The sequence below is a fragment of the Sus scrofa genome, chromosome 9 (assembly GCF_000003025.6).
Source record: "Sus scrofa isolate TJ Tabasco breed Duroc chromosome 9, Sscrofa11.1, whole genome shotgun sequence".
Classification (NCBI taxonomy): Eukaryota; Metazoa; Chordata; class Mammalia; order Artiodactyla; family Suidae; genus Sus; species Sus scrofa.
Genome location: NC_010451.4, coordinates 126,732,369 through 126,753,626, shown reverse-complemented (window position 1 = coordinate 126,753,626; position 21,258 = coordinate 126,732,369). Strand labels below are relative to the sequence as shown.

The 21,258-nt window shown below is 37.8% G+C and overlaps 1 long non-coding RNA gene across 1 annotated transcript; it reads right to left on the bottom strand.

The window, feature by feature from the left end:
- On the bottom strand, window positions 3,098–10,210 carry LOC106505035. Its single transcript, XR_002347097.1, has 2 exons — window positions 7,541–10,210; window positions 3,098–4,952 (listed from the first exon to the last, which is right to left on the bottom strand). It is a non-coding gene; the product is annotated as an uncharacterized LOC106505035 (long non-coding RNA).

The following is a 21,258-nucleotide window of genomic DNA, read 5'->3' as shown; positions in this document are numbered from 1 at the left end:
ATCAAAACTGCAATGAGATACCACCCCACAATAGTCAGAATGGCCATCACCAAATAGTGTACAAACAATAAATGCTGGTGGAGAGGGTGTGGATAAAGGGGAAACCCCATATACTGTTGGTGGGGATGTAGGTTGGTGTAACCACTGTGCAGAACAGTGTGGAGGTTCCTTAAAAAACTAAATATAGCACTACCACATGATCCAGCAATCCAACTCTTGGGCATATACCCAAAGAAAACCATAATTTGAAAGGTGACATATACCCCAATGTTCAGTATATATTTACATATATATTTATATAAATAGTTAGCAATATTTACAATAGTCAAGACATGAAGCCAGCTATAAGACCATCAACAGAGGAATGGATAAAGAAGATGTGGTACATATAGCCAATGGAATATTACTCAGTCATAAAAAAGAATGAAATAATGCCATTTGCAGCAACATGGATGGACCTAGCGATGACTATCATACTAAATGAAGTAAGTTAGAGAAAGACAAATATCATATAATATCACTAAGTGGAATCTAATTGAGAACGATATGAAAGAACTTATTCACAAAACAAAAACAGACTAAAAGATTTTGAAACCAAACTTACAGTTACCAAAGTGGAAATTTTGGGGGGAGGGATGGACTGGGAGGATGAGACTGGCATATACACACTACTATATACAAAACTCATGGGAAACATGGACTCACTCTATAGCACAAGAAAATCTATTCAATGCTCTGTGGTAGCCTATATGGGGAAGTCTGAAAAAGAATGGATATATATGTATATGCATGGCTGATTCACTTTGCTGTATACCTAAACTAACACAACATTGTAAGTCAACTATAGACCAATAAAATTTATTTTTTAAAAAAAGCATGAGGAGTATCTGCTGTTGTGCAGTGGGTTAAGGATCTGGCATTTTCTCTGCAGCAGCTCAGGTTACTGAAGAGGTGCAGGTTTGATCCCCAGCCTGGTGCAGTGGGTTAAGGATCCAGCATTGTTGCAGCTGTGTTTTAGGTTACAGGTGGGGCTCAAATTTGATCCCAATATTGACCAAGTCCAAATAAGTTAAAGAGAAAATACACTAAAAAGTTTTCGTTGACCACATTTGAAATCAGTGACAAATGTATGACTAGGAAATCTCCCAAATATTGAAAAATTAAAGCACACTTTCCACATTACCCAGTGATAGAAAAAAATCACAACGGAAATTATTAAATAATTTGATCTGACTAAAAAAGAAAATGCATGTAGAATATAGGTAAAATAGCTCTTAAAGGGAAATTTATGACATTAAATACTTGAATCAGAAAAGAAGTTTCCAAATTAATTATCTAAACGTCTACCCTAAAGGAACAATTTAAAAAAAAAACAAATTAAACCTAAAATATAGAAGAAATTAAAAGATAAAAGAAATTAATTATACAGCAAAACAATTAAGAAAATAAATTATTTCTTAATTATAAGAAATAAATAATTAAGAAAATAAATGACGTTTAAGAATTATATACAATTGATAAACATCTACCCAGACCAAGCAGGAAAAGAAGGGAGATGATACAAATTAGCAATATCAGGAATGAAAGGGACATCACCACAACCTCTACACACATTAAAGGGCAATAAGGAAACAGAAATACCTTTATGCAAAAAAGAATCAACAAGTTAGACAAAATGACCAAATTCCTTAAAAGGCACAAACCACCAACACTCATTTAACAACAATAACAAAAACAGTTACTCTGAATAGTCCTGTATCTTAAAAAGACATGAAAGTCATAGCTAAAAATGCAAGCACCAGATGGATTCACTGGTGAATGCCATTAAAAATTTAAAGAAGAAATAATACCAACACTATACAAACTCTTCTAGAAACAGGAAGAGGAGCACTTCTATATTTATGAGACTAACATCACTGAAAGTTTTTACTTTTACCAGAGTCTCTTTATTTCCCCTACCCCAGTTTTTTGCAACCAATATTCTACTCTCTGTTTCTATGAGTTCGACTTTTTTTTTGTTTGTTTAACATTCTGCTTTAAGTGCTACCATACTGTATTTTTTTTCTCTGTCTGGTTTACTTTACTTGGTATAATATCACCAGGTTCCTCCATGTTGTCACAAGTGACAAGATTTCCTTCTCTTTTAGGGCTGAATAAGATCATTATCCATCTTTCATCCATTCATCCATGGTGACATGTAGGTTGTTTCCATACCATGCTTATTGTGAATAATGCTGCTATGAACATGGGAGTACAGATAATCTCTTTGAGATAAAAAATATCCACGTCCTAATCCCTGAAACCTATGAATATGTTATTTTACATGACAAGGAGGAATTAAGGTAGCATATAGAATTAAGGTTGCTAATCAGCTGACTTTGATATGGAGAGATTACCTTGGATTACCCAGGCAGAGTCAGTGGAGTCACAGGGTCCTCTTAAAAGGGAGGCAGGAGGGCCAAAATCACAGAGAGATTTGAAGATGCTATAGTTATCTTTGAAGATGAAAGAAGGAGTGTAGGTGGTCTCTAAAAGTTGGAAAAGGCAAAAAAGCATATTTTCCAGAGCCTCCAAAACATCTTGATTTTAGTCCAATAAGACTTATTTTAGACTTCTGGCTTCTAGAACTTCAAGGTCATGTATTTGTGTTGTTTTAAGCCACTGAGTTTGTGGTAAGGTAGCAAAAGGAACTAATACAAAGTTCCTAGGCATTCAGTAGAGAGTGCTAAAAGTTTGAAGTACTGCTTATGGAGATCAGATGAAGTACTTGATCAAACCTGGAGGTTTTAGGAGGCATTAACTAGGCAGGGAAGGAAGAAAAAAAATATTCCAAGGAAAGAGAAGATCCTGAACAAAATCAGGAAAACAGGAAACCTGAGCATATAGAAGATCATAGCTTGAAACTTACAATATTAAGATAGAAGCCTGGTAAATGATGTGATATGTATGTGTTTGTATACATATAAGTTACATATATCATGAGCAAAGGCAGGATTGAAAATAGAACCCGAGACATGTTCTAATGAGTAGTTCTAATTTGTAACTCATCTTTGGAGTATCACCAATCCAAATCCCTGTTTCTACACTAAATAGTCGCTTTTTTTTTTTTTTTTTTTAATTTTCTTAGTTTAGAAAATTTTTTTGAAAGAAAAATTTCTTAAAATTTGAAAGCAAGGGCAGCACATTCTGGGCTTTTAATTCCAGTCCCACCGTCTATAAGGGTGTATTAACTTAAGCAAGTTCTCTCCCAGACCTTCAAAATCCTCATCTATAAAATGTTAACAATTATACTTGATTTGCAGAGCTTTTGTGAGGCCGAAATACGATGATGCCTGCAAAGTGAATGTCACAGTCACTACTTCCAAAACTATTCTTATTTTTATTCTTGTGACGAGTTCTTGTGGAATGTTTCTTAGAACTTAGGCAATTAGCTTGCAGAAAGCTTCTGCAGCAGTTTTTTCTGCCTCTTACTCTGAACAGTGACTGACAATAAATGAGTTTGTTTTCATTATACCTTGACCGAATAATATTGTTAGCACAAAAAGCTATGCAAAAGAAACTATAATTTTCAAAAGCAACAGTGTCAGCATCAGAACAGACTGATAAGCTGTGGGAATTATGTGATATTATTTTGAAGTATTTCTTCTTTGGTGGGACAATAAAATTACCTAATCTCATAGATTGTGCCAAACAGAGCTACTGTCTACAATTTCTGCAGTAACACTGGATTTATAGACCAAAGTCAATAGGTAGCAAACTAGAGAAATGAGTGTTGAGAGTGTCTATAACTAGGCATTACATTTATACTTTGTGTTGTGTAAGTTAGTAAAATTACTTCATTCTTAACTCCTTCTACAACCTGGGCTGTATACTCACTCCCATATCTTTTGTGTAACTGGGCAAGAAAATATTTCTTGATTTCTATTGTAAATAGAGGCTAATGTGTCTGAGCTTGATTTAGACCTTGAGATAGCCTTGGTATCCTATGGTTGCATAAAGGGCAGAGAAAATACTGAAATCATTACTGGATAATCCAGAAGTCAGAGAAATAGAGAAACAGAGGACTTGATCAACTTATACCATTTTTTAAATGTTTGAAATAATTATTAACTGGATAATGTTTCAATATTCAATATTCATAATTTCAATATTGAATTTTTGTTGACCAATGTGTAGAAATTAAAATATGTTATGTGCATGTATCATATATAAACATTTACACTTAAGGTATGATTTAGTGGTTTTTTTTTTAGGGCCGCTGGCCTACACCACAGCCACAGTAATGCCAGATCCATGCCAAATCTGCAACCTGCACCACAGCTCGCAGCAACCCACTGAGTGAGGCCAGGGATCAAACCTGCATCCTCATGGATACTAGCCGGGTTCATTTCCACTGAGCCATAACAGGAACGCCTAGATTTAATGAACTCTATTTTCTAAGAATACTTTGCTTGATTTTATTGTAGGCACCATTCAAGTCTTCACCTACTAGGTCATGCAATAGCATTCACTAATTAATGAACATAGCAAATTTAAAATTCTATAGATTTTACATGAAGCATTGCCATGTTCACCAACACTTAAATTAGCAGGCAGTGTGCACCTAGACTTTAGGGATGATGCCTATTAATGTTTGTATTCCCAGCACTTTGCTCAGTGTCTGGCAAATTGGAGATGAATGAACACAGCCTGAGCAAATGAATGAAAGACTCCTGAAGGAAGTGATAAAGACAGGAGTGATTAAATAAGACGTTAGCATTCTGAAGCTCTCAAAGGTGTAAGGAGAACAATGGTTGCTGTATATTTAATGAGGAACATACTTGAGGGGTGGGGCTGAGAAGCCCTACATTTCTGAGCACCCAGAGTTGGAAGGCAGTGGCTGATGGCTAATCAAGCAGGTGGACATGCTGCTCTTTCCAGATCTTTTATTGGACGCAAATTTCCAGATATGTCTTGAAATCAAAAAGAATATAATATTTGGTCAGTCTGATACGTTTTGTGTATTCATTTGTTATTTTATTTCTTTCTGTGTTTCTTGCTTGCCAAAAAAAAAAGAAGAATCACCACATCAAAGGCCGTAGCTCTTCTGCATTTTGACAAAAGTTTGAACTTGGTGCTTGAAGAACACAAAAAGCAAAGAGGAGAAGAGTCATGGATCCTCTGGTCATTAACTGCATTATGTTGGCCTGGCCCCTGGGACCATCTGGCGCTTATTTTCCTAAGGTGCAAATTGAGAACATAGAATTGGATATCTACCAAATTCCTTCAAATCTGATACTCAGTGATTCTTACTAAATATATGATATGGGGGGTAAAGATAAAAAGCGTGGTAGTTAAGGTCTACTTTTACTTCTTCCTTCACTAACTTTGCATTTAGTGAGATGTGCCTTTTTCCTCCTTACGTTGCTAATGTATTCATGTCCAGCTGTGCATATAAATGGAAATTTGAATGATCAACATTGTCCATAGCTCACCCCAGCCCTGGACTGAAGCAGAGACAAGGAGGGGTGCAGAGGACAAGAGTCTGGTTACCTAATTCCAAGAAAAAGAGTCAGAAGATAAATTAAATTTCCACTGGGCTCTGTCTGATGGGAAGCATCTTGTACTAAGGAAGATGGAGCTTAAAGAAGAGAGATAAGGAGGAAAGTGACCAAGTAGACAGATGGAGATGAGGGATGAATATAGATTTGGGGAGAAGGTCCACCAGTGAGTTTGAGAGACTGGAGAATTAGAGAAGACTGTGGTCAATTTGCTATGAATTATATGCTACGATTAATTCTTCAAGAAAAATAATAATTTATTTCCAGATTGCTTAAAAAAACTTTTAAGTTAGAATAGTTTTATAGAATAGTTGCAAAAATAGTACAGATTTTGTGCATATATGCCACATCCGGTTTCCCCTGTTAACCTCTCAGATCACTGTGGTACGTTCATCGCAGCTGACATTGTGATGAACTCACATGGATATGTTATTATCAGCTAAACCATGCTGTGTTAAAATGTCACTAGTTTTTCTCCAATGGTCTTCACCTGTTCCAGGATCCCATGCAGAATATACTGCATGTAGCAGTCATGTCCCTTCAGGCTCCTCTTAGCAGTGACAGTTTCTTGATGACCTTGACAATTTTGAGTATCGCTCAGATAGTTTGTACAATAATCTCTCACTTGGGTTTCATCTGATGTTTTCTCATTATTTCACTGGGGTTATGGGTTTGGGGAGGAAGACCATAGAGGCGAAGTGTCATTCTTATCACATCCTATCAAGGGTACATGCTGTCTACGTGACTTACTGCTGATGGTGTCAACTGCCCGGCTCAAGTAGCGTTGATGAGGTTTCTCCACTCTAGAGTTAGTGGCCCCTTTCCTTTCTGTGCTCTTTGGGAGCAAGCCACTAAGCACTGTCCACAGTTAAGGGGTGGAGAGTTCTATTCCACCTCCTTGAAGGGCAGTAGCTACATAAATTACTGGGAATTCTTCTCATGGGAGATTTGTCTCTTCTTCCTCATTTATTTATTTAATCATTTATATGAGTATGGGCCCATCTTACACTGGGTTATAACCACAAATTTAGTTGCCTAAATTCCTTTTTGTGCTTGGATTAATTTTCTTGAAGCTATCCCCTGAGGTGCTCATAATTCCTTAGGCTACTTTTGAGGCTTTTTCTGTTAGTCCAGAAGGCAGACTTGGCTGAGGCTCCTTGCAAGTCTTTGCCACTTTCTTCACTGTGTTAGATTTTGCTCATAGTCCTGGGACCAAGAGGCTTCCATCATGGTAGTAAACCATTGCTTAGACATTTCATTTAGAAAAATCACATGCAGTGTCATGAGTCCTTGACCCCAGGGATTTTAGTCATTAGACCTACCCTATAAGGGCTTGGATGGCCCCAGGAGGGTGGCTGAGAAAAGACTTACTTGTGTTCTTGACAGGCTATTACATAATCAGGACAAGATCACTGAATGTATGCACATGCTAACCTTTTGTTTCTTCATTTATTATTAGTCTGATTTAAATATAAATTTAAGACTTGATGCCATTCCAATGACCCTGACACTTACATTCTTGCTTCAAAAGACAATAAGTGAAGTATCTTGAAAGATGTACATTGTTAGGATGGCTATTTTTTTTTATTTTTTTTTATTTTCCCACTGTACAGCAAGGGGGTCAGGTTATCCTTACATGTATACATTATAATTACATTTTTTCCCCCAGCCTTTCTTCTGTTGCAACATGAGTATCTAGACATAGTTCTCAATGCTATTCAGCAGGATCTCCTATGTTTTTAAGGTGTGTCAGCAGTACCAAACATACAATGTAGCCCTATTTTAAGACATTTTTTACATTGTTATGTTAATCAATGTGTTGACTACTGTAATAAATAATCTCAATATCTCAGTAGGTTAACACAGTAAAGGACTATTTCTCATTCAAGCAAAGTCCAACGTGAATATTTCTGATCAGGACGCTCTCTTGTACGGCTCTCCATCTGGTCACATGGTTGGGAAAGAGAGATGCACACAGACCACCTGCATGTCTTACACACCTTCTGGGAAGTAGGCTATGTTACTTTCACCTCCAACTCCTTTCCACTGGCCCGTGTTCAATCTCTCCATCCTACTTGGAGGCAGTGAAGGACTGGAAAATGCAGTCTTCCTGGAACCCAGGAGGGCAAAAACAAACAGATTATTGAACACAGGGCTTTGCGTCTGCCACAGCTGCTTAACCTATTTTCCTCAAGTGATAGTAAATTACACAGAATCCTCTCTTTCTCCTTAAACACATCCTCATCCTTTCTTACCCCTCTTTCTCACGTTTTCTTTCAGGATTCTCTTGCATTCTCTTCCATTTCTTCATGATTTGCTGTTCCCCGTGATTCTATCTTTGATTGAGAACTTTCTTCTGGGCCTGGGTTCTCTTCAGTGATCCTGTCCATTTTATTGGCTTCAGCAGCTGGGGATTTCCACTTCCACTTCTGCCATCCATACTTCTGTCTTGACCTCCTGATGCGTGTTTCCAAATGCTTGCCAGGCATTTCCATCTAGACGGTTCAGAGGCTCTCAAACTAGCATATCACAAGACACATTTACTGTCTTTCACTCAGTTTTACTCTTGTTCATCGCTTCTGCCATTTCAGGGAACAGACCATCTCATGGTGGTTTCTCAAGCCACAAATGGGAGGCCATTCTGGAATTTTTGACTTCCTGTTCATGATCCAGCTGCTCTCTATGTCTTTTTATTGGCATACCCTGAAGAGTTCTTTAAATTTCTTTTCCATCCATCATCATTGCTTAACGCTTAATGCTTAAACTTAGGCTTTCATTGTCGCTCATCCAGACTGTTCTCAGCACTACCCAGCCATTACTACCCTCTGAAAGAGTCCCTCCTCAATTCCATCCTCCATGTGGCCACCAAAGTCATATTTTTAGAAAGATCTGGTTAGCTCACTCTTCTACCTAAAACCTTTCATTGCCCCCTCATCAGATGAAAGCTATGGCTCTTCTCTCAAAGGAAAAAGTGAGACTTGTGACTAAATGATCAAACTTCCCTATTTTCCAACTCCCTCCCTTTTCTCCAGAATGGCTGCTCCTGCCTCGTAAACAACCAGGATACTGAGGGGAAAATTTGAGTCATGCCAACTCAGAATGGAAATGATAGAAAGTAAAAACATGCTGAATATCATCTAGGGTGAATCAATAATTAAATGCCACAAAACCCAATTATGGACATCAAATCCAAAGGGCCAGTGGCAGTGCTAAAGCTGAAGTTACAGTTGGACAGACAACACCTGAGGCCACCAAGATCCAAAGTAGGCCAGTTACAGGTAGAAAGCATCTGAAGCAATTAACTCCAGCAACTTTAGGGCATCCAATTCACAGTTAGCCTATGTTTGCTGGTTACCAAGCTAATGGATATTTAGGGCAAAAATTGCAAAAAATGCAAAAAGCAAAACCAAAAAACACAAAAGTGTGGCCCCAAATCAATACTTTAGGCACAGTGACTTTAAGTTCAATTCTAAATGAATCTAAGTGAAACCAAAATTATACCTCCATAGGACAGAGAAAATAAAAACTCTAAATGAACTGGAGACACTCTTCAATCTGAAGAGTGGAACAGATATAATTTGAAAGGAAAGTTATTTTTGTTCAGAAGTGGTAAGTGGCTTGTGGTACCTTTTAGGTACCCTTGCAGGAAGTTGCACATTTTCACTTACGTAATATCATAGTCCACTTGGGCTGCTGTAACATATTACAATAGACTGGGTAACTTCTAAATACAGGAATTTATTTCTCACAGTTCTGGTGGCTGGGAAGTCCAAGATCAAGATGCCAGCAGTTTTAGTATCTGGTTGAAGCCCACTTCACGGTTCATAGATAACCATTATGGAAGACAATCTACTTCAGACAAATCCCACCAATTTAGATACTAATCTCATCAAAAAAATACCCTCACAGAAACATCCAGAATAATGTTTGGCCAAATATTTGGATATGGTGGCCTAGCTGAGTTGACATATAAAATTACCTATTATAAACAGGATATTGACTTTTAAGAGAGTGGCATTTAAGCTTTTAAAAATCAAATATTGAGTATAAATCCACTGGAACACATTTTAATACAGCATATAAAATATATAAAGACACATAAAATTGGCAAATAAATTAAAGAATTGAGGTCAAAAGACTTCCACCAAACATATAATAGCAATCTCCAAACATAACTCAGAATTTCTGGCTGCACAGCTGAGAGCTAATTCTTCTTTTCACTTAGACTTGTCTCCTTAAATCATTTCTCTGTATATTAGAACACCATAGCCATTATTTTATACTTTAACTATAAAAAATTATTTTCTTGAAAAAACCCAAAGATCACTTATTAAAAATGTATGAATCTTTTGGTACTTAAAATATTCTGGGTGTTCACAATGTATTCTTTCATTCTGTAATTTAATATTGAGTTAGGTAATTCAGTACCTATTTTGCATGAGGCACTTTACTGTACTCCATGGGAGGTGAACCAAGAGTTGAAATAAAGATAAATCATAGCTCTTAATAAACAAATTTTGAAGGGAGAGACAAGACCTTTGTAAAAATTTGTTTAGTATAACAAATATTATAACTGTTATAACATAGAACACATTCTTTTAAAGTTCAGAATAAATTATGACTATCTTAACATTTTAAAATATGCATTACTACTAGAGGTTCTCCTTGTGGCTCAGTGGTAATGAGCCTGACTAGCACCCATGAGAATGAGGGTTCAATCCCTGGCCTTGCTCAGTGGGTTAAGGATTTGGCCTTGGGTTAAGGATTTGGTGTTGCCATGAGCTGTGGTGTAGGTCACAGACATAGCTCAGATCTGGCATGGCTGTGGCTTTGGCTGTGGCGTAGCCCTGCAGCTGCAGCTCCAATTCAACCCTAGCCTGGGAACCTCCACATGCCACAGGTGCATCCCTAAAAAGCAAAATAAAATAAAATAAAACGACAAAAAAATGCATTGCTAAAACAACCTTTTTTATCACGCTTGGAATGCAGAAGTAATTATATCTCCTTTATAATACCCACTAATTACTTCATTAGCAAGAAGCCCAGCATTTCCCTTTAGGAACCATTACTTGCTCTGAACTGTACAAGTTTACTTACTCAGTTTACTTACTCAAGTTTACTTATTCAGCCCAAAGTGGCCAGTCATACTTCCAAATGTCACGTGGAAAGAACAAGGAGGTCTAACCAAAGCACTGGTGAAATTGCTCAGTACCAGCCATTTCACTTAACTACTGAGCCTTGGATGCTTGGCCATTTGTAATGACTCCTTTGCTGGCCCCTGCTGCAGTTCTTTTAAGTCATAACCAAATATTCAATCATCGTATCAATCAACTCTGCCTACTAAGGACTATGTGAGAGGCTGCCTTAATCTAGCCACAAAAACTACCATTGCATATAGTTATTATTTTCCTCAATATTTGCGTTTGTCTTAAAACTACTTTGTATCTTTTGTTGGTTCTCTAGAAGGGTTTCATCGTGGTTTTAAAAGTTACATTCTGATATTACTTAGTTAATTTAGAATCTATGGTCTCGGTAAGATCAGAAAAAAAAACCATATTAGATCTTGCGTATAGGGGTTGCTATGGAATTGATTTGATGTATATTTCATTTTATGGCTATTCAACTAAGCAATTTATCCAGAAAAAAAAGAAGCTCAGAGTCGTTTTCTTTAAACAGGGGCAAATGCACCTAGTAAGTCTTCCTGTAGTTGAGGGGGAAAATGTGATTGTCAGCTTAGGTGTGCTGCTACCTGGGAGAGGCACATCATATCTGCAATTCCTCTCCATCAACAACAGCCTTTCAAATCAGGATGACAATTTTCTGCTCCATTAAGGAGAAGGCAAGACACTGGGTACATGGAACTTAACAAGAAAGCTAAGCAGTGTTAAGTGAGGAAGCTAAAGGCAATCTGAAGACTGCATCTGTAAAGAAGTTAAAGCTTATAATAGCAGGAATAAAAGATTAACTAGTGAAGCTACTAAAAATGTCAGTACAGTGGGAAGCCCCCAAAAGGTCTTTGGCCAAGTTAAAGATAAGTGGCTTCTTTCCAGACTAGAAACAGACTAGAGCTGAGATTTGAGTGACAGCAGCTAAGGATCATCAACAACAGTACAGAACTGTTCCTAAGTTTTTATTAACATATTTTAATCTTGTTTTTGATTTGGTACTTACTATTAAAATAATAATGATGTTTCACAATTCAGGCCAATATTTATGCTTTACTATGTTAATGAGTTACATTTTTATGCATTAATGTTAAAGTGTGCAACTGCACACATAATCAAGCCACCAGCCAGCACTTTGCTGCAATTTATTCTAACAGAAAGCAAAACATCCAGAAAAAAATGAGATAACTTTTGATGACTGGTGTTTCAAAACCATAATTGATCCTGTGAAGAGGCAGCAAATGTCATGCAAATTAAAGATGGAAAGAAGTCTAAATCCCATCAAAGATTTATGTTATGTTTGCACCTCAGTTTTTTTCCCCCGTTTCTCACATAAATATCGTTACCAGCAGAGAAACAAACACATAAAAAATAGTTTATTTTTAAAAACTGATATCTGGGGAATTTTTCAGGAACATATAACAAGTTCAAAGTTTTGAAAAAATGAATATATTTATCTGTTTATTGTATTTTGTATTTCTGATAAAAACCGTATTTTGTTTTACAATTGAACACTCAATTATCAGATTTCTGTGACTGCCAGTAATTCTGGTTTGCGTTGATTTAAGCAACAGAATCAAAGTATGTGGCATTTTGAGGGATTAATGGCCAGCTAGGACTGGTCATGGAGGACTGATCCACAGGAATTATCTTTCACCAAGGTTATTACTGCTTTCTAATGCTGAAAATCAGAACAGGGAAAGTAGGTGAAATAAAACAATAAAGTTTCAATTATCATACAAATAATACCAAGGGATTATCTTTAGGAAATGATTGTTTGAGACATGAGTCAACTTGAATGATAAATAACATTTCAATGCTCCTTTTAAGTGGAGTTCATTCCTTCCACACCAGTCAAAGGACTTATTTCACTAATTCTCTGGACAAATACAGGGGTTGAAATAAAGGAACAAAAATATGTAATTCAGGTATTATAACTGACCAAGAGGAATTAATAAAAAAAATCACACTTTTGCACTAAATAGACCTTCCATGCAAACTTATCTTCTAATATAGTATACACAAAACAAATGTAATTGTGCCTAAACCTGTGTATTTTAAGGGACTTAAAAGTAGTGTTGTGTGATCCAGTCATTATTTTTAATATTCCAAAGTATCCAGTGAACATCACATTTTAGTCTTTGTTAGAACTGGTTGGGATGACTAAAAATCCAATTGCTTGCGGTTGGAATTCAGTCAACTTAGTATCAAAACAAGGGTTAACTTTACAGAATACTGTTATTCACAAACATTGAGAAATTGCTTGCATCCTATAATCTGTGGTTTAGGTGACAAAATCTCATGCCATGGGGCTCAGGGCAGGGAGAGTAATAAGATCTCTGGGTGGTGCCTGCTCAGCTGCACCAGCCAATTAAAGCTGAGATCAGGCTGGGAGAAAAGACACATGGATTCTCTGAATCAGGGGGTCCACAATCAACCACCAAGGAAAAAGTGTCGAAGTAGAGATTTCCATGGAGTGCATCTGCAAGACCTTTTAGGACCTGAAACTGACTTGTGTAATCATCGTTCAATGAATGTGTGTGTGCTCATTTCCAACACCTTTTAGCCTGAGGATGAGATCTTTTACAGATTTGTTCTTTTTTAATAATTTAAAATATATAATTAAATAAATATAATATACTAAAATATGGATGTGTGATGTATCATATGTATAGATACACACATATATATGCACATATATGTGTATGTATGTCTATAAAATACTATGCATATAGTATTGTACCTATACATACAATACTTACATAGTATTGTATGTATATATTTCCAATTCAGAGACTGAAGTGGCAAAAACTTAAAAGAGATTTTCTCTATGTTTCTGAATTAGCAAAGGAATTCACCTTCATTACTTCCTAGGAAAGAGTTAATGGAATACTTTTTCTGCAGTCTTTTTCAAAGTAACTTACTGCATATTGAAGGTCAGAAATCAGAGAAGCAGATGCTATACAAGACAAGATTATGTCACCCTTGATGTCCAATTATCAGTGCTCACCGCCTTTGTTCTTATATCCCTATCCCACCTACCTTTTCTATGAACCCATAGAAAAACTGACAGCCACCCTTTTACACTACTCTGTTAGACACTAAGGCTGGCATTCTGCAAATCACAGCTCTGCTTTGCCTGCTCACCCCCTATCAGTTTCCACCAATAGTGGCCACTAGAGGGAGCCTAGAAGGCAGGCTCCTTATTGCTTTCTTGGGTCCTATCCTTGTGGCTGCAATGGCCGTCCATCCTGAGACGGCCGTTTGGCCTCCGTCTCCTGCATTATTTCAATGTTCTTGGAATTAACATGAAGGATGCACTTGCAGAGGTATAGGTACCAGCACTGACTGAGAAGTCTTCCCAGCACTTCTGAGCTCCTGAGGTATCAGCACCTGTTGGGCAGCACCCAGAAAGCCCTTCTCCTGCCATCCCCCACTCCCTCGCACACATGGTTCTGAGTTCTAGCTCCTCTGGGCTATAAAGGCAGGACTTCAGGAGAGACTGGATGTGGGTGAGAGAGGCAATAAAGAAAACGCTTAAGATGCTGGTCTGGAGAGGCAGTGGCTTCTTATAGAAACTCCCTCTGTGGCTGTTACTACAAGTTCCCCTCAGTTGTTCATTTCACCAACGCCTATGGAACCAACTTATATTAAATTCTTATTGCTGAAATGTCCAATGTATTTTCTTGGATGGACAGTTGCTGAAACACCACTTCCCCAGAAAACTGCTTTCTTTTGGTGCCTAAAATAATCAGATGAACCAGCTTAACCCATGTCGATTATGTCATTAATAAGCATTAGTTAAGCTCTTCAATGCATAGGCATAAAATATTAGGAAAATGACAAGAAATAAAACCTAGTTCCTCATTTGATCACCATTTTCTAGCCACAGTGTCCTTCTTTCAGCTCCTCAGCTAATCCATGCTTTCTTCCAGCTCAGAGTCCCCACACACGCTGTTTCTTTTGCCTAGAATATTCTTCCTGACATTCACCTGGTTCACACTATTCCTTTTCCACATCTAAATCCACTTATCATTTTCTCAAAGGAAATTTCCCAAGCCCTCCAGGGTGCTCAGAGCACCCTGTACTTCTAAAAAGAGTAGCATTTAAATAAATAATTGAGTAATTAGTTACTAAGGGCTAGAATTTAAATTCTAGTATGGCAGAAACCATTTCTGTAGAATATCACCTGTTTTATAACTGTTTCCCCAGTTCTTTTCATCTTAGGCATTAAATAACAAAACCATGCAATTATAATAGTTATTGAAGACCAGCTATGTGCTAAGCACTATATAAACATGTTACATGTGTAATTTCAATTAACCCTTCCAACAATCTTAAAAAAAAGATACTATCATCACATCAAACAATGAAGGAGCCTAAGGCACAGAGACAGTAAGTGGCTGGAACAAGGTCATACAGCTAGCCAGTAACGCAGCCAGGATTCCAGACACTCTTACTCCAGAGCCTATACTTAGATTCAATGAGTGAGGGAAAGACAAAGCTGACAGTCTAATTGGGAAGAAAAGGCTTAACAGAGAGACAGCACACGTTAAGTTTGAGAAAATTTGTGCAGACAATCTGTGTCACCAGAGCACAGAAAAAGAGCCAGTCTCTAGGGCAGGGGTGGTGAGTGTTCACAGAGTGGCTGGGATTTCTGCTGGACCTTGATAAGGAGAAAGAAGAAGGGCTCCTAAAGCAGAGGAAACAGCCCAAGAAAATGTCTTTCAACTCCCTCACCTTCAGATAGCCTTTAAAAACAAAGAAACTGCTGGAAAAATTATGAGATGATTTTTTTTTTTTTTTAGGATTGAGACTTTATGACTCTTTTTCCAGTAGCCAAAAATAAGCAGAGTTACCAATTTCTTATAATAAGGACAATCACAAGGAACATGGGAATGTAAGCCAAGGCACAGTTGGGCAAGTGGCAGACTGCAACAGAGGGCACCCAGAGCAGGAGGCCTACCATTGGCCACTGTGGACACAGTGGAGGAAAGCCAAAAAACAAAAATAACGCCCCAACCCCAAAACTGGCAGAGTTGCATTTGTCCTACAGAGACAGGCAGGAAATCTGTGTTCCAAAAGTGACACTGGGCTGGGTCTCAGCGTTCTCTGGAAAAAGCACAGAATAAAAGGAAGGCTGCAGGATTCAGCTGACAAAATTGTTCAAAGCCAGAACCAAAAGAAGTCACTTAGAGAAATGGGTCAGGAAGTGGAGCTGGCACTTTTAGCAGAAAAAAAAAAAAAAAAAAAAAGAAAGATGAAGGCTGGTTCTTTTAACGGTTGGGCATATAGAAAATAGGAAAGCTTAAGGAAGGATAGAAAGAAAAAAAAAAACCACCCAGATTCAGGCAGATTTTTTTTCTTCACTTAGGAACAGCAGAAAGTTAAGAATTAACATGGTCCCTTGATGTGCCCAGGATCAAATACACTGACCTGGATTTAAATCCTCATAAACCACTTTGATTTTGATACTTATTCCTTTGCACATGATAAAATTTGCCCTCCCTTATGAAAGAAAATGTTATTTTTGCATGGTTTTATTTTCTTTATCTTACTATTTCATATTGCTAAATTTTGATAAACCCAGTTCCATTCTGATATACTCTTAAAAATATTTCCTGACATTGATACATGAAATAAATTAATTGAGTGAGATAATACATTGATGTACGCATACAGTTCTGCAAAAGTAGAATTATTCACTATCTGTTATTTTTTTAAACCCCAAGTCACTCAACAGCAAGTCTGAGCCTCTCTCCGACAAGAAATATATTTCTTCATCATTTATCATCTGTTTTTCAAAATGTGAAAACTGAAATCCAGAGCAGTGAAACAACTAAGTCGAAGCTTAAAAGGAAGTGATTTAGAAAAGGCATTCGTTAAACATCAAATGTTAAGGAAAACACAAAAGAAGTTAAGCCAATGTAGATCTTGAGTGTTACATAGAAAACCCAGAGAAATGATAAAAGCTTGAAAAAACAGATTCCTAAAAATTCCCACACTAAAGTAGTTCACAGTCTGCAGAGAAGTTCTGCAGAAATCACTTCATTTTCAAAACAATCCAGTGAATTGGCTAAATCAGCTCTTTGGCTAATGATTCATGTTGATAAATGTCTCCCCGTCGACTGTATCCTTACCACCTACATGAAAAATTCCACCTCATTCCTCCAATCTTCACTCACAGCAAACCTTATTAACTAATGATTCAGAATGTACTGCCTCCCTGTCTCATTCAAATATTGATTCTTCAACCTAGTCCAGTATGTGCAACTTTATTCCTCCTCTGACCCCCACTTTACTAAATCTAACGGCTACCTTTAGGCCCTCATCTTTCTAAGCATTCCAGTAGTATCTCATGCCTGTTTCCACCTCTCTCTGCCAAAAACGTTCTCCTTCTCTGGTTTCCGTGACACTCCATTCTCTTGGATTTCCTTCAGAATAGAGTTTGCTCTTTCTTAGTTTCTTCTGCCAAATTCTTCCCAGTTTCTTAGTGTTTAAGTGTCTTGGGAATGTATCCTCAACTATCTGCTCTTCTCTAGCTATACTTTTGCCTTAGTTACCTAAGTGAGTCCAATAACTTTAAAGGATTACCAAAGTTGTATCTACAGCCCTAATCAACCTACTCTCAAACTCTCAACTCATATTCTCAACTACCTACCGGACAACTCCACTTGAATGTCTAATAAAATTTCAACTCAATGAATCTAAAATATTACTTCCCTCCCCATAATGACAAAAATCTAGGTATGCTTTCAGTTTTTGTTACATCAGTATGTTTTATTACCATTTATTTATCCATTGCTCAAACCAAAAGTCCAGAATGCTCTTAGAGTCTTCTCTTTTCATCATTCTCTCATACTTAACCTCTCCAAGTCTTGGAGAGATTTTTAACTTAATTGTTTTCAGATCTGTGTACCTATTTCTGTAACCACTGCCAGGACCCCATTTTAAGAAGTTTTTGAAGGTCAGACTCTAAAGTTTTTCCACTCACGAGCTGTGTGGGCAAGTTATTTAACTTCTCTGTGCTTCTGTTTCCCCACTGTAAAATTTCTTACCTTATAGAATTGACAGGGTTGTGAAAATTATTCCATCAACATATGTACACTGCTTACAAAAGAAACTGGAATTTTTAGCTTAGGACCATGTAGCTCTTGTTTTCTTTTTACTTTTGTTTAAAAAAAAATTCTTCTGAAGAACTTAACAGAATCCAGAGTCTACATAAAATTCACCCACATGTCCAGGATACAGTGCAAGATTAATTTACACACGAAGAAACAGAAAAATACAAGCCAAATGCAAAAGGAAAGGCAATCAATGGAAGTTACTCCTAAAAAGATCCAGATGTTCAAATTAGTAGACAAGGATTTTTAAAGCAGTTACTACAACTATGCATAATATTAGAAAGAAAAATATCTACATAGTGAATAAAAGAGCATGAAAATTTGGCAGAGAGACATAAACTACAACAAAATATCAAAGGATATTCTAGGGCTAAAAAATAAAAAACTAACCAATTTTAAAAAATCACTGAATGAGATAAAGACCAGATTGAAGATGACAGAACAAAGTGAACCTGAAGATAGACCAATAGATTATCCAACCTGAATAACTGAGAGGAAAACAATTGAAAAAAATTTACAGAGCCTCAGGGACCTATGGAATAACATTGACAGTCTCATAAAGTGTCATTGGGATCTCAAAAGAAAGGGAGAGAAAACAGGACATAAGTATATGTGTTTGGCAAATGCACTGACGAGTACACTTAAATATGTGCATTACAAACATGTATGGAAAAAAGGCATTATAATAATACAGATTCCTAGTTAAGCTTATTCACGCTAAAATATTTAGGAGTTGTGTGTCGATACCTGCGCGCACTTTGAAATGCATCAGAAAAAAAGATGGCCTGATAGAGGAATGATTAGAGAAACAGATACATGACAAAGCAAGAATAGTGAAAAATTAATGTTAGAATTTTTGAGGTAGGTATCTAGTCTAACACTCTATAATTTTTTCAACTTTTCATTTTTATTTTAAAATAATGGAAATTTATAAATTGAGTAAAATATTTTTAGTGTTTTTTTTGGGTCCAAATCTTCCCAAAATGATCTATAGAAAAAAATTGCTAAAGGGTGTAAGTGCTATAGATACACATTATTATTTGAACTATTTTTATTTTTCCTGGACAACTATTAGAGCCTCCTGGCTGGTCGCTTTGCTTCCTCCCTCTACAATTCATTCTCTATGTAGCAGCCAGAATGACACTATAAAAATGTAAATCTGAGAGTTCCCACTGTAGCACAGTGAGTTAAGGATCCAGTATTGTCTCTGCGGTGGCACAAATTCAATCCCTGGCCTGGGACAGTGGATTGAGGATGTGGAGTTGCCACAGCTGTGGCTTAGGTTACAGTTGTGGCTTGGATTCAATCCTTGGCCCAGGAACTTCCATATGCTGCAAGTGCAGCCAAAAAAAAAAAAAAAAAAAAAAAAGAAATATGGACATGTTGATTCCCCTGCTTAAAACTCAGAATAAAGTGTCATCTCCTCTTAGCGTACAAGGCCTGCCTCCATGGAGTACCTGCTACTTGACCCACCATGACCCACCAAGCCCTTTCCCATTGCTGTCCCTTCTGCCTGTAAGGTCTTTCCCCCAGCTCTCGAGTGACTGACCAAGTCTCATGCTCTGGCTCTATCCCATGATTCTTTTTTATTTCCCTTCAACCTGTGATTATCTAGGTTTTCCTTTATTTGCTTATTGTCTGTCTTCTCAGCAAGAGCTCATAAAAGTCAAGAATTTCATTCTTATTCACTGCTCTCTTCCTGGGGCCTGAAGTGGGCTCTGATTAGACGTGAAGTATTTTGTGTAAGAGCTCAGTTATTAAAATGCAAAGCTGGGAGTCCAACCCAGTTGTTCTGTGATTTCTTTCATGATAGCAAACGGGTAGGGGAAACTCTACTGCATGATTTCTCTCTTCCTGGAGTTTCAAGTCCAGAAAAGAAAAGATCAAACACAGAATCCAAGGGATAATTGGTTCCACACTCCAGAAAATCCCCACACTTCATGCTTCTCACATCTTTTCCCTTGAGAATCCAGGCTCAGCATCGTAAGGATTAATCACGTCCCTTAATCTCCCACATGGTGCGTCTGCCGCTAAATCCCTTGGTATTGGCCTCTCTTCTCTACTCTGCGGCCAAGACAATCCTTGTGAAATGGAAATCTAACTGTTTTGTTTCTCCACTCCAGACCCAACAGCTGTCTTCAGATGAAGTCCAGTCTCGTTAACCTTTCCCTCCAGGCTCCTCAGCAGAGGGAGGGAGACGCCTCCCCACAGGCAAGGCCCTTTCCTGTCATTCCTCTCCCTCAACTGCAACCCTCCAGATCTCCAAACACCCATTACTCTCTCTCCCTGTAGGCGCCTTCTCCGGCCCAGAACTCTGCCAGCTCTTTGACTTCCTCCCACAGCCTCAGGTGTCAGCTCGGACCCCGCTTCCTCTGTGAGAGCTTCTCCGACACCCCGCCATCCCTGCACCCCCGCAGGTTAGGTGTGTTTGCTGTGTGTTCCCACAGCATCAGATTCTTCCTCTATCATAACACTTCTACTTTTTATATTTGCTTTTTTGTCTTCCTTTGCTGTTCTTTTGTAAGCTCCCTGAAGTCAGAAACCCCATCTATCCCGTTTTTCTCACCATTATATGCCCAGGGGTTAGTAAATATTTATTGGATGGATGGATGGATGGATAGATAAATCATAGCACTTGAAATCCTCTCTAAAATAATCAGATAAACTCTCTTAAATAAACTGGATGAGGCTTTTATTGAAAGGAAGCCTCAGTCAAAAGGCAGAGGACTACTGGTGGCAGACACTGGGGGACACAGAGGAATTCTCACTTTTTGGTTGCAATGTTCTATCCATACAAGAGTTAGTCAGTTTCTTCTGGTTGAGAGAGTTTATTTGATTACTTTGGAGAATCACTGCATACAGAGAAAAGGCAGACATTCTAGTAAGTGACACTAATAATTCAGAAGGATAAAGGGCTGGACACTAGGAACATTAAAAACTTACTTCAAATGCTCTCATAGAAAAACTTTAATAACTCAGTACCAGGTATATTTGCATGCCATAATTTATAGAGGATTAATTTATTTAGAGTTTTTTTGTTTGTTTGTTTAGGGCCGCACTTGTGGCATATGGGAGTCTTCAGTCTAGGGGTTGAATCAGAGTTGCAGCTGCTGGCCTACAGCACAGCCACCGCAATGTAGGATCTGAGCCGCCTTTGCGACCTATACCACAGCTTCTTTCCCACTGAGTGAGGCCAGGAGATTGAACCTGCATCCTCAGGGATACCAGGCAGGTTCGTCACACTGAACCACAATGGGAACTCCCTCAGAGAGTATTGAGTTACATGGCTTTTACTGTGCTTTTCACAATCCCCAGTCAGAATTCTGACCTGGTTCGCCTCTTAACAGATGCTCATCAAAGCAGGTAGGTTCCAGGATTGATGGCAGTTCTAAGGACACAGTCAGAGAATATTGTTTTGATCAACAATAC